An 18599-nucleotide genomic window follows, 5' to 3' on the forward strand; every position below is an offset into this window, starting at 1 on the left:
ACTAAAATATGCATAAAGCTACTTGGGACAGGGAGCTGGTTTAGATTATTTTGGGATGCACTTCCATTTTTATAAAATGTAGAAAAAAATGCTTCTTTGCACATTACCTTCTCCTGTTGTTTTTCTAAAGAGAATGACATTTGGGAAAAATCTTGCCAAAAGACAAAGAAAGCCTATGTTTTTCATCTTTTGTGAGGCTGTGGCAATGACGTTTCTCATATACCTGCTAAATTTTCTTCCTTTACTTTCCTAAGTTGCGGGTTTTTGTGTTTGTAGCAACAGACTAGATTAGGAAGCTCCAACTTTTATTTCCTGGAAGGCACATTTGGAATTTTGGCCAGCACCTTGCTTAAGAGCAGCCCTGCCATCTGCAAGAGAAGGAGAGAAAAAGATTTCATACCGCTGCCTAATAAAAGGGGTAGAGGTAGGGAGCGAGGTCAAAATGACACCTTGATATAGTGAGGAAATCAGAATATAAGTGAAAAGAACTGAGAATGATCAAATAAAGGGAACATAGAAGCGAGGACACCAAGATCACCTCAGAATTGGCCACAGTTCATCTGTAGAATGTTTATTTATGATACTGGATGAGTGTTTCCATAGCTTCTCATGTCATCTAGTTGGGTAATGAAAATGTTGGAAAATCCTGTAGCCGGCCAACACCCCTGTCATCTGTATTCTGTTCTGTTTTCATATTTTTTTAAAAAAAAACAGTTGCTAGATGAGTTGTCCCTTAGCACATTTCATATTAACCTCTGCAGAATTCAAAATGTATTTTCAGCGTTTTAATCTTTCAAAGACCCAATTTGTCTGAGAATGCATTAATGTGGGTGAACCCTTTGCCCATTTAGTCCATCTGTAAGCTTTTTCTTTCTTCTTCATTATTTTGCTATACTACGTTAAGCCAATTCAGAATCTTATCTCCTGGTTTCTACCTGGAGTGAGATCCTAGCTTCTTTTGAATCTGCTTTTATAAATTTAAATGGAATTGTCATGAAATATTAGAATAATCTTGAGTAATGAGAGGGAGAAATACTGCTTAGAAAACAAACAGACAAGAGATGGGGGAGCCCTCAGTGGCTTAACAGTCAGAGGAAAAAATGAAGAAGGACCCGTGCTTCCTGTTAAAGCAGTTAAAAATGGTCTTGGGAGAGTAGTCATATTTCCTATCTGGTTTAATTGGGAGGGCTGACAGGAATCCGTAAAGATTTCCAGGATTAATTCGAGCATAGCAAGAAGATGGGTGCAAATAAATCTTGTTCTGATCTTGGCTTGTATGATTATCTCAGTGATTCCAAATATTTGATCAGTGAAATTTTATTAAAGCAACAACAAAGATAAATATGAGTTGTTTTTATACAGCTGTTAAATACAAAACTGTTCATGCTTGCTAATAATTAATTATGAAATTGACTTGACTTAATTATGCTGTTAACATACAGATTTTAAGCTGTATAATCTATAAATGTTATCTATGTAATAATTAGTTCATTTTTTTACTTCTATCCTGTAGCTCTAGCCAGCATGAAGTTGTGATTTTAAAAAAATGATACAAAATGATATAGGGGCAACTTTTAAAGAACTCAAAAAGATGTGAAATTCACTCCTAGTAAACAGCAAGAGGATCAGTTCTTCAAAGTTGTTACTTGGCATATTTGGGGTCAAGTTCCTTTTTAGAATGCCTGAAGGGTAATCCGTGATAAACTTTAATTTCATATTTGCCTGTTTCATGTAGCTCTGCAGATAGCGACCAACAGCTGAGCCCAATCTGGCTAGGCACTCGGTTCTGTCTCTAAATTATTTCCAACCCTCTGTTTCCTCACCAGTGCTTTCCACATAGGCACAAATCAGCCTATTTATATCCCTTTCCTGGGCTCAAAGCAGTAAATATCCCTAAGGCTAATTGTGCCAAGCATCTTGTTATACTTCTTATATTAAAAAAAGAGATTTTCATTTCAAGCATAGTGTAACAGAGACATTTAGGCTAGTCATATTCAAATAAAGGCAGATGTCACCAGGTGTGCCTTTAAAATATATTTTGTATTATACTCCCTCCCTCCCTCCATCTCTCTCTTTCTTTCACACACACACACACACACACACACACACACACACACACACACACTTCATGTATATACACTATGTATGTATATAAAACTGGATATAATACATGAGAAACATTATTATATCATCCCCTCAAAATAGCTCCCCCTTATCTCTTTATTTGAGTTCTAACCAACATAAGTGAAGGGAGAAAACAACCCTGAAATTTGGCTCCAGTAGCAATTGTTTTCTTGCTGGGTATTTTGCTGATGAATTTTTGTATTTCTTTGGATGAAAGAGATATACCGTATCTTTTGGAGTATAAGATGCACTGGAGTATAAGACGCACCAAGGTTTTGAAGAGGCATTTTTTTTAAAAAAGTAGGTAGGTAGATAGAGGGATAGAGAGGGAGAGAAAGAAAGAGAAATACAGTAGATAGGTAGGGAGAGAGAGAGTAAGTAGGTAGGTGGGTAGATAGAGGGATACAGAGAGAGAGAGAGAAATGCAGTAGGTAGGTAGGGAGAGAGAGAGTTGGTAGGTAGGTAGATGTTTCCAGGTGTATTTATCCATGTGCTGGAGAACGAAATCGCTGACAAACCTTAAGACTTTGTTTCTGCTGGCACAGCACTTGATCAATGTAATTCTCATCAGTTAAAGAGCTTTCCAAAAGTGGGGGGGGGGGGGTTGCACTCTGCAAACCTCCAAAAAATGGCCCATTTTTTCGCAAAAACTGTTTTTTGTCAACAAAATTGCATGCATAGCCTTATGGAGACTTATAGAGTGCTGTTGGGGGCTGGGAGGGCAAAAACCGGCCCATTCTTTCCTCATTTCTGCCCTCCCTAGCCCCCAGGAGCTCTCTGAAAGCCTCCATAAGGGTATGCACGGCCATTTTGGTGAAGGGGGCGGCGCTTCGGGAGGAAAAAAATGCTGTATTTGATGTATAAGACGCACCCAGATTTTCAGCCTCTTTTTTGAGGAAAAAAGGTCCATCTTATACTCCAAAAAATACAGTAATTAGTAATGGCATGTTTGGTTACACAGCAAAACCTGAAGAAACTACTATGAGTCCTTTATTTCTTAATTCCACTAAGAAATCAATTAAAACTGCTCTAGTAGTTGAGCTATTGTATACATTTTCACGTTAATATGTTTAAGGAATGTATACTACAAACTGAAAATGTGTTGAAGGCAGTTAAGTGAAGAAAGTATTGCTTGGTACCATTTTCAATAATGACTGTCATTTATTTATCCGTCATATTTGTATCTCATACACTCCTGGCAAAGCATGCAACTTAGTGCAATTAGAGAGGTGCAGGAGCCATGTGATAGAACCTAAGATGGACATCAGATATCTTCAATTTCAATTTATGTATGCGACATTGAGAAAATAGTTGTCACAGGACAGATGGCACAAAAGATTAGGCTTTCTCAATTTAATTATGAACTTCCAGTAATGGATAAAATTGTAAATTATACAGAAACAATGCTTCATTACGGTGGATCAGAGGAAATAAAATATTTTTTGCTTTGGGAAAACAAAAATAAGTCTAGGTTCATGCTGAATAAACCCTACAATACACTTATCATATTTTATAGAGTACTTGAAGCATTCTTAGTAGTTTTGACTTATTTGTGGTTGGATTCAAAGTTAATATTATGTGAGGTATAACTACTATTTTAAATTTGCATCTTTTGAAAAATAAAGATATTTATCATGTGCTTAAGCCTATAGAAAAAAATTGGATGAAACCTGAATCTGTCAGGGCTGCTTCCATCAGTAACCAAGAAAGAAACCACTCAACTCCATTTTGCAGAATTAAGAGTACTTTTACTGGTTATGAGTAGATAGTAGCTAGGCAAAGCAAGATCTGAGGCAAAAGCGCGCGTAATCATAGATATCAATATATGACCCACCCACCCCCCCTTGGTAACCCCATCCCATAGTCCAATCAGTGCACCCCACAGGTGTCATGTGGGAGACATCTTCAAAAATCATCATCAGGTTGGTATGCCAAACAGTTGGCCTTAGTGGCAACTCCTCTATCAGCAGCATGCGCAGTAGACGGCAAGAACAACTCCCTTTTCAGTCACTCCAGCACTGACACTCCCCCACCCAAATACCATGCCCCCCCCTCCCTGTTTCAATGGCAACCGAAAGCAAGCAGCAAAACAGAGGCTGACAGAATCTTAGTTTTAAATTGCAAAATGACTTTTCAGTCTGTAGAACTTTTGTTCTTTGCTTCAAAAATGTGTTTTGAAGCAATTGCTTGAATTATTATATTATTCCTCCATTAGACTGTTTATATCACACAATTCGGCTCAGATCACATCCATTTGTGAATGCATCTGACAGGATCTTGAAATGGATATTTTCAATAGCTTTCTATGCTTTGGAAATCCCAATCTACTCCTTCCTTCCTGGGTTACAGAGGAGCTGTTAAGAGCTAACTTTTCCATTTAGCCCAGGTGGAAGGCATGCTGTGAATGTTGGGATGCAGTGGCTCATACCTGTTTTTCCTTGATTCCTATATAATGATGTTGGAAACTTTAATTACTTTTTATTAGGGATACTGCTTTTTATTCAAGGGATTTTTTAAAATGATGTCTTGATTGCTACCTGCTCAGATCATTCCAAAACTAGTATCATACAAATATAGTAAGTAAATAAATAATTTCAGTCAAGGCTTAGACTTTGTGTTAAATGTGAACTGAATATTCATAAGTTAATTTCCAATCTTCCGGTCCAGAGGAGAAAAGAAAAATATTGTGACTGAATGGTTTGATGTCATGTGGTATTCTCAAAAGAGAACTGGTTTCTGGGCTACTGGTATTGGATGGATTATGCCTCAGGTTTAGCAAAAAGAATATTCAACCATATCAGCTTGATCAGGAGTTATTGACTGACTGAACAGTTTGATTTGTCCCCACTGCAGTCACAGGCAGATCAAAATGAATTGTGGAGAGTCTTAAGAACATGAATCTGCTAGTTTTTAATTAATCCATAATACCTCATAGTAGGTTAAAAACAATTAAAAACTAGTCAAAAACCAATATGCAAGCATGTAAAACTTTCCATAATCTATTTAAAAGACATAAAATCATTATCAGCAGCAGAATGCATTGCACATCAGTTCAATACAGCCATTATAAGAGCTGCCTACTTAACTTTTTAAAAATAATTTTTCAAATAAATTGTGAGGATAACATATTTCAGCAAAAAATAAGATAATGTGACATTTTAATTTGTGAGTTAAGTATGAGCTAAATGCTTAAAAATGGATACATTTCTAGATCCAAAATAATATTCAAAAAGTATTTATCAATGATTCCTTAATCACATTAGAGCTAAGCCTCAAATTTCCCAAAAAAATATTTCTAGCACTCTGCTTTTCAATATTTTTTGCTAATGACTTGGTTGAATGCTTTTTAAATTTTCAAAAGACACAAATTGCATAGTTTGGCTAATAGAGTCACTTTGAACTGCAATATGGGCAGCAAATAAATATGATAATAACACTAACATCCCTAAAAGACAAAAAACAAAAAATAATTACTGTTTGTTATATTAGAGAATGGACAAAAAGAAGCAACATGAAATTTAATAGTGATAGATGTAAAGTTTTCATTTAGGAAACAAAACTCAAATACCAACATACAGGACAAGAGCTGCCGGACTTTATAATAATCTTTATGAAAATAATAATGTTGAAATATTAATTAAGTGCAAAATTGAATTGAATCCCATTTCCTGCTATTTCCTGTTCTTCTCACTTAGCAATTGTAAATATTATATGGCTGCAAAAAAGGCAAGTGCAATTGTGAACAGAAATGGTTTACAAATCAGAAAAATAAGTGTTTCATTTCCTTCTGCTTTAGTTCGACCCAGCCTTGAATTGTATCCTATTTGGGCACTGTTGATGTAAAAAGAATTCAGATTTTATAAATCTCTTTTCATATGCTTATTTCTAGTCCCCTAAGCACCATCATAGTTCTCGAAGCATTTTTTCATTTTTTCCCCTGAATTATCTTTATAGCAACAACTATAAGAATAAGACGCAGTATTCAAGGTTGGGTCTTAAATAGAAAAATTGGGGAGCGGCTGTCAGGAACTGGTTTTTGGATTTTCCTTAAGAAACAGTAGGAATAGTTCCTGCTATACAAAAAATCCTGCTAATATTGCCAACTCTATTGTAGCAAATATTTTCCTGACTTCTTGATTTGGAATTTTTCTGTTTATTGTATAACTTAGTGGAATGTGGCGAGATTTGGATCAACATATGGATTTTAGATTTAAGTAGTGTTTATTGTTCAATTTAAAGGAATAAACTGAAGTTAGTGTTTCTCTATATTGAAGTAAGTTACAAGATGGCTATTGATAAATACAATATTTTTAGAATACCTCTACATATCTTTTACCTTATAGGAATTCCTCAAATCTGACTGTTCAGCATTTGTTAAGATCATATTTGTATAGGGTTGTATACTGAATTACAGACAGTTCTTGCTTAATAACCATTTGTTCAGCAACCATTTGAAGTTACAATGGTGCTGAATGAATGGTAGTTATGATCAGTCCTCAAGTTATGACTGGTGCAGTGCCCCAGTAATCAGGTGATCAAAATTTGGGTGTTTGACATCCTGTCCGTATCTACGGCCAGAGAGTATATTTCAACTCTCCCTCACTCACCTGTTTTCCCTCTATCTCCACTCTTTTGCTGCCCACACTTCACCGCCACTGCCTGTCCCTTCCATCCATGTCAACCTTTGCTGTTTTATTTCTCTCACTTAAGACAAAGGGTGTGTGGTTGAGGCAGTTGCTTGTCCTTCACAACATCTCATGATGCCTCCACATGTAGGCCTCTCACAGGCCTCACAATGGGCCAGCAGCTCCCTTGGCCAAGTGTGCAGGGGGGGTGGGGATAGGAGCAGCTGAAGTGGAGGCAATTTCAGTAGGTCGTAACAATCTCATCTGCTGAGTGGCACTTTCTCGGGCCATCAGAGACGGAGACATGGGCGCAGCAGTTTGTGCAATGCAGGAGAAGTGTGAGGTCTCCACCTAACAATGGTAGTATGATCCTCACTTTCATATCCAGCTTATGGATTTCTACTGGCATTTGGATGAGCATAGTGAGTAGAAGGATGCTGGACTAAATAAAATATTGGTCCCAATGTGGAGTGCTATTTTGGAACTTGTTCCTATCATTCACTTGAGAAGGACATTTGAAGATTGGTGTCATGCCTTTATTTGGCAGACTGACAACTGCAACTTCTCCCCAATATGACAACAAAAAAAAGTATGGAATTATTGCTTCTGTATGCCTGCAAAAAGATTTCAGGGCCCCAAGTCTTCCCTTGAGAGTCTATCCAGTCACAGCCAATGATAGCAAGAGTCACTGTTTACTTTCATGGGAATTGTTAGGAATGTTGGGAATTTCCAGTTTGGTCTAGGGAACTAGCAGTTACACTTATAGTCACAGTTATAGCCAAGATTAGAAACGGCAGTTTCGTCACAAGACGTAGTGTCTGGTTCCCGTAGCCAATAGCAATCTGATTTATATCCTTGTGTGAAGCATAATTATTTCCTCTTGTGAAGCAATACCAAAAAGTGGTCTTTCAAGTTCGATTCCATCAAAATACATTTACAAACCATCTACTTGTAAAATGGGGGGAAGGCGACAAGGATGGGAATTTCTCTTTTTTTTCCTCTTAGTAAAAATGTAAGTGGTGTTATGCTGACCCATTAATATAATGTGCACGCAATTTAGAAACTCCAGACTTGGCAGCGATTTTAATTTTTGATTGCTGTGTTTTGTTTTCTGAGAGAGGCCATGGTGCATTCCTAAGGGAATGCCATTAAACTTTCAGTTCATATTTTAAAAAATGTCTTTTTTATTGACGTAGTTCTAGTAAAAAAATGGAAGTATATATTTTAAATAAATCCCTTGAACTCCAGAAATTTGTCTCAAATGCAGCTAGGGATATTGTTACAAAACCACTGACATTATTGATAGGACTGGGGCTGAAGCAGATGGAGGAGAGCCAGAGTGAAGGATTACAAGCAATAATATTCCACCATGCCATTCATTTATTTTCTAGATTTAATTTTGCTCTCACTTACCAATTCTTTATTGAAGAATAAGTTCATGCCAAAAGGGGGAAATGAAATAAATTATAAAATTTCATGAAAGATGATGTTTTTATTTGTCTTGTGTTTCATATTATTTAAAGGTTTTGGAGTAATAATAGAATTAGAATTATAGAATTGTATTGTAATTGTAATTCTATAGAATGTAATAGAATTAGTCCTACAACAGAGCAAACATGCATATTCATACTGGGGTTAATATAGGGGAAATGTGCCCTCCTGTGGTGAAAGAAAGTATAAATTAGGGGAAAGCAGACTTCATTTTTTGCTGAACTCCAACTTCTATCACCCAGACTTTGGTGCAACTTAAAGTTAAAGAATTCTGAGCCCAGGATTCTTTGAGATCAGAATGGAACTAATGTCATTGTTTGTCCGCACAAAGTTCCACTTGCTGTTACAGTCCGCCTCCCCACAATAGATGTGCTCAGATATGACGATATAGGTAGTCCTCAACTTACAACCACAATTGAGCCTAAAATTTCTGTTAAGAAATTAAGTGAGACATTTGTTAAGAGAATTTTGCCCCATTTTATGACCTTTCTTGCCACAGTTGTTAAGTGAATCGTTGTGGTTCTTAAATTAACATGGGTGTTAAGTGAATCTGGTTTTCCCATTGACTTTGCTTGTCAGGAAGTTGCAGAAGGCTATCACATGATCTTGGGACACTGCAACTGTCAAAAATATGAGTCAGTTGCCAAGCATTTGAATTTTGATCATGTGACCATGGGAATGCTGCAACAGTCATAAGTATGAAAAACAGTCATAAGCCACTTTTCTTCAGAGATGTAACTTTGAATGGTCACTAAATGAACTGTTGTAAGTTGAGGACTACCCGTATAAACTGTTGGAAGTAAAAAAAAATCCTTATGTGGGTAGGAGTTATTGAGGGGGATGAGCAACAATAAATTGATTTACATAAATGTTTACTGCTGAGAGCAAAGCAGACTCTAGTGAAGCCTTTCAACTCAGAACTGAAATAATTTTTCCTAAGATAATACTGAACTTTGAAACTCAGCTTGGAAATTACATTGGGGCATTTCTTTCCTCCCTACTTCACTGAATCTGTTTGGCATATCAGTACTTGTACCTAGAGTACAAATTGATTCAGAGCAAACTTAGTCCCATTATTAAAAAATGAAGACAAAATATCTGGGAATCTACTGTCTACTTAATTTAATATCTCTGTTGGGTAAGGTACAAAAATAGACTGTCAAGCAACATGACACAAACACTTAGAAAAGAATACGGCTATTACCGAAGCAGTATGAGTTTGACGAGAACAAATTGTATCAAGCTAACCTTATCTCTTTTAATGGCATTAGGACTGGCTTGATAGACCAAGCATTCAAGGAACTGCTGTGGATGCTGAGTGCCTTGAATTCAGTAAAGTGTTTGACAAGGTCTGTCATGTGAGGAAGATGAAAAAATGTGGCTGCAAAGTACTGCAATCTGCTGGGCTTGCAGCTAGTGAAATAGTCGCACTTCAAAGGCACCTGCATTGTCCGAGAGAGAAATTTCAATTTGAGGCTCTGTGCTCAATCCAATGCTGTTCAGCATCTGTATAAATATGTTAGGGAATGAAATAAAATGGCTGGTTATCTGGCTTGCCACTGATATTAAATTGGGGTTGGGCAAGTACCTTGGAAGACAATATCTGTATTCAGAATGACTTAGCAAGCTTGGATTTTGGGATGCATCCAATAGAATAATAGTCACTTATGAGATATATAAAGGCCTGCATCTGTATAGGAAAGAAAATTGTGTGTGAAGAATCTAGACGTACTAATAAACTACCATCTGCAAACATGATGCAGTGACTGTAAAAATCAATGTACTCTTGAACTGCATTAACAGAATCATTGCCTTGTGATTACAAGAAGTATTAGCAGCTCCACTGCATGCTGGCTGCACCGCACTTAAGGTGGCACTCCATCCCATTTTGCGCTCTGTGCTTTCAAGGGACATAGATAAGTTGGAGTATGTTCAGAGAACATCCGTCAGGATAAAATGTACAGTGGTATCTCGGTGCTCAACTGCTTTGAAACTCGTTGAATTTGGTACTTAATGCATTTTGATGCAAACATTTTGTCCTAGTACTTCTTTGTTGGTACTTGACGTGCAAGCTAGAACTTGTCAGTATCGGTTGCCTCGTGATTAATACATTATTCCTTATGAGAAACTTTTGTTTGTCTCTAGTCGTTTTTGGTACTTATTGTGCCTCCTGGAACCAATTAATGACAAGTTCCGAGGTTTCACTGTATCTGGAAACCAAGCCCTATGCGGAACATTTAAAGGAGTTAGGCATGTTTAACTTGTATAAGAGAAAAGCAAGGAGGTATGGTGTTGGTTTACAGCTAAAAATTGCCATATGCAAAAGCCAGTGGCAAAAGCCTCACTGAAATTGAGAGCAGGACAAGATCATCAGGCTAAAAATTTTAAAAATTAGATTAATCATTGGAAGGAGTTTAATGTTTGTTTGTAAGGAAAGTTTATAGATTTATTTACAGTTGACTATCTAATGATATTTATTAGTCATACCATGTATTTGTATAAACAGATATGCCACCCTTGGCGCTGAAATGGAACAGTGCTAGGATTTACATTTACTGCAAGTCTTTACTGAGATTCTTTATTTGTTCCCTCTTCAGAAAATACACTAGCTCACACATAAGATTGGGTGGTTTTGGAATAACACTTGATGGAATATGGTCTTGGATCTCCTTATACATCCCCCCCCCCTCTCTCTCTCTTCGCGCTTTTGACTACCTTGTATGAAGAAAAAGAAACATTGATGTATGTTTTAGGAAAGAATAAAAGAAAAGTGAAACATGGTTTTTAAATACTTGTTATGAAAAGAGATTTTTTTTTAAAAAAAACACAACAATTCTGCTACTCTGAAATACTTTGTTATTTTGAAATGCTGTTATGTTCCCTGCCACATGAGGAACACTTGCTACTTTTCTTATGAACCAGATCTTACATCACTTTGTTATAGGAAAAATGAAGCTGGTGTATACTGGAAAGCTGGAAAATTTTAGGTCAGGGATGAACAGATTTTTTTTTTTACTTTCCTTTTCTAGATTAAATTGTTCATTGTAAGTGCGTGAAAAAATGATAGGAAATTATGATAACGATGGTGGTGGTGGTAAGGGCATTATATAGTGATATTTACTGTGAAGCTTAGTATTTGATTGAGAATAATGGAGTATCAGAAGATTATTGCAAGGGCTACAGGAAACTAGTTGGTTGTCTATGATTCCCCTGATCACAAATATAATTGGCTACTACCTATAGTTTTAGATATTTTGTAACTTTTCCAACATATGTCCTGGATTTATTGCTAAAAATGTTTTTGGCATCAAACAATCTGAGATGTTGTTTTATTTTTGCCTTGGGATTGCATATTCTGTGCTCTTATTCCTTTCCCTCTGGCCTTAGTTTGGGAATGTCCTCTTCTGAGGGCTTGATGCCAGCAAATGCCCAGCATAGCCAAGCAACAGTCTATGAGTTGTATTATGGAGGCAATAGCAAGTCAGGCTAAAGGGCAGAGGTAGCATATCAGTGGACAGTCCAAAAGTCAGTAGCAAGCCAGTGCAGAAACATATCAACAATAGCAAAGTGTGTACAAGAGACATGCTTTAGAGTTTTAAGATTAGGCACAGGCACTGGGCAACTTGGATATAGTAGCAATTCAGCAAGGCTAATGTAGATATGGCTTCAGTACTGATTGGTTCTCAATTGAAGACTTTTTCTCCAGAGCTTCCACCAAAAGCAGTTAAGAAATTGGATAAAAATGGGGGTGGGGTGATGTTGGAGGGGGGAGGGTAAGGATACACAAACATGTTACCCAGTTATAACAAGACATTTAAATAAGGACTTTCTGATAAGATGTTTTGGGTAATGAAAGAAAAAGTTAGGAAAGCATTGAGCACCCATCTTAAAAGCCAGGAGACCACGAGTTTGTTCTGCTTGAGGCATAAAGCCAGCTGGGTGATGTTTGGGCAGTCACTCTCTCTCAGCCCTAGGAAGCAGTCGATGGCAAACAACTTCTGAAATCTGGCCAAGAAAACTTCTGAAATCTGGCCAAGAAAACCACATTTGCCAGGAGTAAACACTGACTCAAAGGCACATACAACAAAACTCTTTCCCTATTGTCAAGAATCTTCAGTATAGCTGGGCTGCTGAGAAGCCATTGAGCTATAGTTATACTTACTCCCTCAGCCTCCTAGAAGAGGAGCTCTTGGTCCTACTTTCTTCTAGAGCAGTGGTTCCCAAACTTGGCAACTTTAAGACTTGTGGACTTCAACTCCCAGAATTCTCCAGCTAGCTCTTCTGGCTGGAGAACTCTGGGAGTTGAAGTCCACAAGTCTTAAAGTTGCCAAGTTTGGGAACCACTGTTCTAGAGTATAAAATTTGACAAAGTGTGTGAGGACTGTAGAACATCACTCACCCCCCTGAGATTAGCTTGGTCCCCACCCTGTTGGTCTTTCATAAGGTCTTGAAAATATGGCTGTATTCCTGGGCATGGATGGGGGGTCGGGTCAGAATATCAGTGCCTGTGAGGGCTATGTATTGTTTATTTTAGCAGCAATATGTGTGTGGTTATTTTTAGTTATCATTAGCTATCCAGGGTCACTTTGTTGAGATGGACAGTTATCCAAATTAAACTGAATTAAATAAACAAATAAATGGGCCTCAGGCCAACCAAAGTTGTGCATTTTTTTATTTAAAGATCAGAATGTTAAGGCCTATTACATTAATGCCATAATTTGTAACTAACTAGCTCATATCAAATTCAGATAAATTTCTGTTAAACTGTGACTTGGGTCACTTTCCAATCATTTCTATACCTAACATATTCTGCAAGAATCAACCATAATAAGATAAAATTATTTTTAAATCTGAATGTTTTTATGAATAAATGTGCAGAAGTAGGGGGAAAAGGTTAATTTTTAATATATAGTTATTACTATTACAGTATTTTGACAGAGAACTGAGTTGTGAAACTAACACCATGAATACTGCTCAGCCTGCTGGTCTCAAGTTCATATTGTCTTTGGCCAAACACTGCACATATCCATTATTTAGTTTTAGAAATCTTATCTCATTGTCTTGATATAGTTTTTTGACCACAGTTGTTAGGCCATAGCATTACAGTAGAGTAAAACAAATGATCTGCATATCTCTTCATATGAGATACAGGGATTCTACATATGAATCAGAACAGAGGTGGGTTGCTCCTGGTTCGGCCCGGTTTGGCCGAACTATTAATGGTGTTGGCAGGAGGCTCCACCCATTCTGATGCTTCTGCGCATATGCAGACGTGTTGAGCCTACAAGCACGCATGCGAGCATGAGGAAAACGGTAGTAAACTGGTTAGCAACCCACCACTGAATTAGAACCTCTGGACAATTTTCATAGGCAATGGAAAGGCTTGGGCTGAGATATAGAGTTTTTTAAAATAAGATACATCATTGAGATTTCATGGGCTGATTGCAAGTCATTGGTCAAATATCTTGCAAATATCAGTGCAAAAATATTGACATTGATTCTACCATATAGATGACGGGATATATTTGATTATCTATTCTGAACAATCTGTTTTTAGAAAAAGTGGCCAAGCATCCGATAATATTAAATTACTAAATGACATTCTGGATATACATTGAGAAAAAATGAAATACACATTGGTGTTTTTTTCAATGCAGAAGATGCCTTTTACATGATGATGTGAGCGCTTTGATGTTAAGTCAGGTGAAAGACTCTGCAGGAAAGATTCTGGAACTTTACTAACATACTAATAAAATATAATATAGGATATAGTAATAGATTCTTGAAAGTTAGTCTATGTTTTCCCTTCCGTCCCTCTTAAATTCAAGACTTAAGCGGTGATCAACTTAACTTTCTAAATGTCTTCATTTTCCAGGCTTAACACATATTTCTCTAATCATTGCCCCATAGTTTTCTTCAAAGGTCATATTTTGTAGGTAAAGTGGAAATTTCTGAAATACATCTTGCCTTTATATTGATTCCCTTTTTAAAAAAATTAAGCCAAGATATAATATTAACTCCTTTTGCTAGGATTATTATAAGTAGAACAATATTTTTAACTATCAACATTTCTTGTAGAATCAAGGAGTCCTTTTATATCTTTTAATTTGATATTGATACCATTGGCCTGCTTTGTTAAGATAAATGGAAAATGGTTGAGGTTGTAGGAATAGATGAATGCGGGCTGTTATTATATGCTGATGTCATTGATATTTATTCATTTATTATTTTAATAAAGTTATATCCTGCCCATCTCACTGTCGAGTGACATATTAATTTTATCAAAAGTAATGTTATCGTGCAAAAGGTTATTCAATAATGTTTCTGTAGACACTCATAGTAGTTGGAACATTTTTTAATAATAATTTTATTAAAGTTTACAGTTGCAAAGATAAAAAACTAATAGAAACTGAGAAAAATATGAGAGTAAAAAGAAAAAAGAATGAAGTAGAAGATATAGAGTAGATATATAGCAGTATATATAGTAGAAAAAGTAAAAATAAATAGAGATGTCTTCCCCCTTCATCATGACTAGTACAATTTCAGTAATTTACCACCTTCTTTGATACTGCAGCAAAAGTTCTCTTTCCATATATTATCTCTTTATCTATAACCCAATTTTTAAAACTTCATTGTTAATCCTAATCAGCAAAAGTTCATTAAGAGGTACCAGAATAACTACATATATAGTTTAACTTTAATAAAATAACTAAAATTTTACTTTTAATGTAGTAAATATTACTTTGTCTAAAAATAAAACAAAAGATCTCTTCTTCCCCCATTTTGTCTTTTGTCTATAAACAAATATTTAAAGCTTCATCATTTGGTCCTTACTGGCAAAAATCCATAAGAGATACCCGAAATAATAACATATGTTTTAACCTTGATTAAATAAACCAACTTTATGTTCCTTTTATAGTCTTGATCGTAAATCCTCTTGTGTTTTTTCCTGGTCATCAGAATTTTCCCATGGGAAAAACTAAAAATAAAATTTGAAACAATATTTTCCCACAGGAAAAATTCTTGTAATTAATTTCAAAATCCTATTTTAAATCCATCTTGCCACTTGCCACAATCACCTTTTTCTGTTTATTCCAAAATAGTCTAAGTCCTTAAACTGGCATAAAATTTCTTTAACAAGGACTAAAGGGGACTCACCTTGTGTATGAAATTTGTCCTTCTGAAGTTTCTTAATAGACAAACAGCAGTTAATAAGCAACTTTCAATGAGGCCATGAAAGGAAATATATGAACCCAGTATCCTTTTGAAGGCACTGTACTGCAGCTTGGGCAAAGATGGGGATCCCTCAACTTCCAGAGCATTAAATCTGTGGGACATGGTTATCCATGTCCTCTCCTTGTCCAGAGAGAAATTCTGAGAAACCAGTCCATTCAACACTACAGTTGTTGGCTGCATTGCCATTGCTTCCCCAGAAGTATAGTAGTAGGGTTTTTAATTATTTATATTTATATTGAAATATCTGGGAAAAGTTATTTAAAGGAAACTTTCAAGTGGATGTAAATATGTCACCTTTTAAATTTCCAGATAAATAGAAATAGTTAAAATCCTGAATGTATAGGAAAATATGTTATAAAAATGTATATATGCTAATATCTTAAGAATTTAAGAAGAATTGATACCAAGATTTTTTAAATGAGCAGTACAACCTCTAGTTTTCTTTATCCAAATAACAACTGTCACGTGATAATTGAGTTTTTAATTTTCCTGACCTCCAGTTTTATCGCTGGATACAAATTTTTACTTCAATTTGTCTATGAAATGAATGCCATGAGTTTTTAAAAAGCACTATAAACACAATTAGAATGTTATTGTGTGACCTCTTTGACATCATGGCAGGAGCTTAGCTCCAATTTTTAGCTGTACGGTAGTTTTATGTATTTCCTACATCAAAATTGGCAAAGCTCATTTGGAAGATATTGGGACATGGTGTAATTTCAGCCCTTAATCTCATGATGAATTGCTAGCCCTATAAATCACATCAGACTAAGAATGCACTTCTGTTAGAACATCTGTATTAACAGAATCTCACAAGTCTGAACCAACTTCCCTTTTTTATCTTCATGAGAATTGGAGAGGGGACTGTCTGAGGCATTTTCAAAAACCACATTCTTGCACCTCCTCTCAAATCTCATTTATCTGATTGTTGCCTTGGTAGCAGATCTTCCTTCGGACCTTCAATACATAAATTATACCCTAAGTGGTCCCAGTTTGAAAAATGTAGGTCAGAATAACAGAACAGAGCTGGAAGGGACCTTGTAGGTCTTCTAGCCCAATCCCGTGCTCAATCAGGAAACCCTGGCCTATACCATTTCAGACAAATGGTTGTCCCATTTCATTTATTTATTTATTTACTTGAATTCATGGAAAACATTTAACATCAGCTTATTGATACATTTTTAAAAGATTTGCAAGAGGAATGTGGAAATTAGGAAAATGGCGGTATATTTTATTAAAACATCTCTTGATTTCAGAGTTTGGTTCTGATATATTAATCATCATTAAAACTCCTGAGCATCTGTTGGCATTAGGATGCATCTTGATTTATTCAAAACCTGCAGTATTTTTAATGAACAATTAAATAGCATTACCAAAGTGAATATTAACTAGTTTCAAGAACCGTTAAATAATTGGAATGTCCCGTGTTAAGAAATCAACGGCTAAAAATCTTAAAGGCTATTAGTGTATTTAATGAAATAAAAAATAAAATTAATTCAGGGAAACAATGGATATTTTCATGTTTTTTGCTCTGCTGAGATAATATTTTAAAAGGTTTAGCTGTTGTCCAATTACATTTGAAATGTAGGATGAGTGATGAGACAGATATAAATATGAAATAGCCTTGTCCCATTTTTGTTGTTACAAATCCATCATTTTGTTACAGCATCAGTATAGTTTAACGTACTTTGAATTATATACCCAAACCCTGGAATTTATAACCATAGAGAATTATGGATTTCTTGAACATGGGAGGTAGCAAAAATATTACTTTTCAGTCTGGGAAACATAAAGTGACCCCAAATGTACAGTCTTGGATTGCAAGTATGTATTTGTTTTCTCCTTACAAACTGTCTATCAGCATAATGAGAGACTGATCAATGTGTTAAGGCCCCCATTTTGTGGCTGTATTGCTAACTGTCCAAGTATCTCAGCTGCTATATATATATTTAAGTTATTTCTTTTTCACCAAGATCTTCTGTGGAAAATATTTTAAAATAATGTAAGATCTTTGCAAAGTCCTGAGGAGAGTATTACTTTATTTTTTTAAGTTTCAACTCAATAGTCATTTTCAAAAGATAAGTACCGTAATAACTCTTTGCAGTTTTTATTTTCCCTGCCAGGAATACAACAACAATCCCTAGCTAGCCCACTAAAATTTGTGCCGCCACACTTTCTTTCCCAGGTAATGCATCTTTGACTTGAATATAGTCCATGAATTCTAAGGATAAACTTTAATAGTATAATTATTTTCTTGCCATAGCACCCCCATGGGTATTAAAATTCAATTAGCCATCTCATAAATAAATTCCATCAATTAGCAAACATAGTGAAATAACTGACAGCAACACTGTGACATATGAATTGTGAGAATTAAGTGTAAGTGTGAAAGTAAAGTTGTTTGGAGAGTTAAGAATTGAATAAAATATATTCTGTTGTGATTAGCTGGCCGAGGCCCAATATTTTAATGCTTGTTATGTGGCCTAAGAATCACAATGAACTTTGACTATGCTGTGTTCTCAAAGCCAGATAAGCAGGCAACTCAAAGCCACTTAAAATCAAACATTGTGGCTGCATAGGTTTAGTAACACATGATTGATAGAAATCAGGCTTGTCTTTTGCATAATTCTGCACTTTGCCAAGAGTTTGAATAAGTACAGAAGCTAGGCAGAACATCATATATTTCACAAAAGGACACGAAGATCTCACTTTTCTGGCAGGTACTAGATCTAGGATGTTAATGGATGGAGGATGTGATGTATATGTATGGGACGTTTAGTAAGGTGTTATTGCCATGAGGACAACTTCATTCTTTTAATTGATTTCATGATGCATTATGTTTTATAGTTTGGTCACCAAGAAAGTTCCACTGTAGGTGGGTGATTATATATTTGTTAAATAAATAAAGTAGATATAAAGTTGAAAGTCCCTTCTGGGAATATTTAAAATATCTAGACAATTGGAACAGGGAAAAAGGAATCTGTGATCCTCCAGATTTTACAGATTAACTAGACCAGTGACTCCAGCTAGCATCACTAATGGTGAGGGATCCTGGGAATTATTGCTTAGCAAGACCTAAAGCTGAGAGGTTCCCCCTTTCTATTATAGGATTATGTACATGGA

The 18599-nt window shown here is 35.8% G+C and overlaps 1 protein-coding gene across 2 annotated transcripts in view; it reads left to right on the top strand.

Moving 5' to 3' along the window:
- The window catches only part of RNF123 (ring finger protein 123), a 98780-nt gene that overhangs the window by 56635 nt on the left and 23546 nt on the right, over positions 1-18599 (top strand). The gene's annotated exons all lie outside the window — the stretch shown is intronic.

This window comes from Thamnophis sirtalis, unplaced genomic scaffold (assembly GCF_051295495.1).
Source record: "Thamnophis sirtalis isolate CommonGarterSnake01/CBP01778 unplaced genomic scaffold, rThaSir2_p1.2 scaffold_3, whole genome shotgun sequence".
Classification (NCBI taxonomy): Eukaryota; Metazoa; Chordata; class Lepidosauria; order Squamata; family Natricidae; genus Thamnophis; species Thamnophis sirtalis.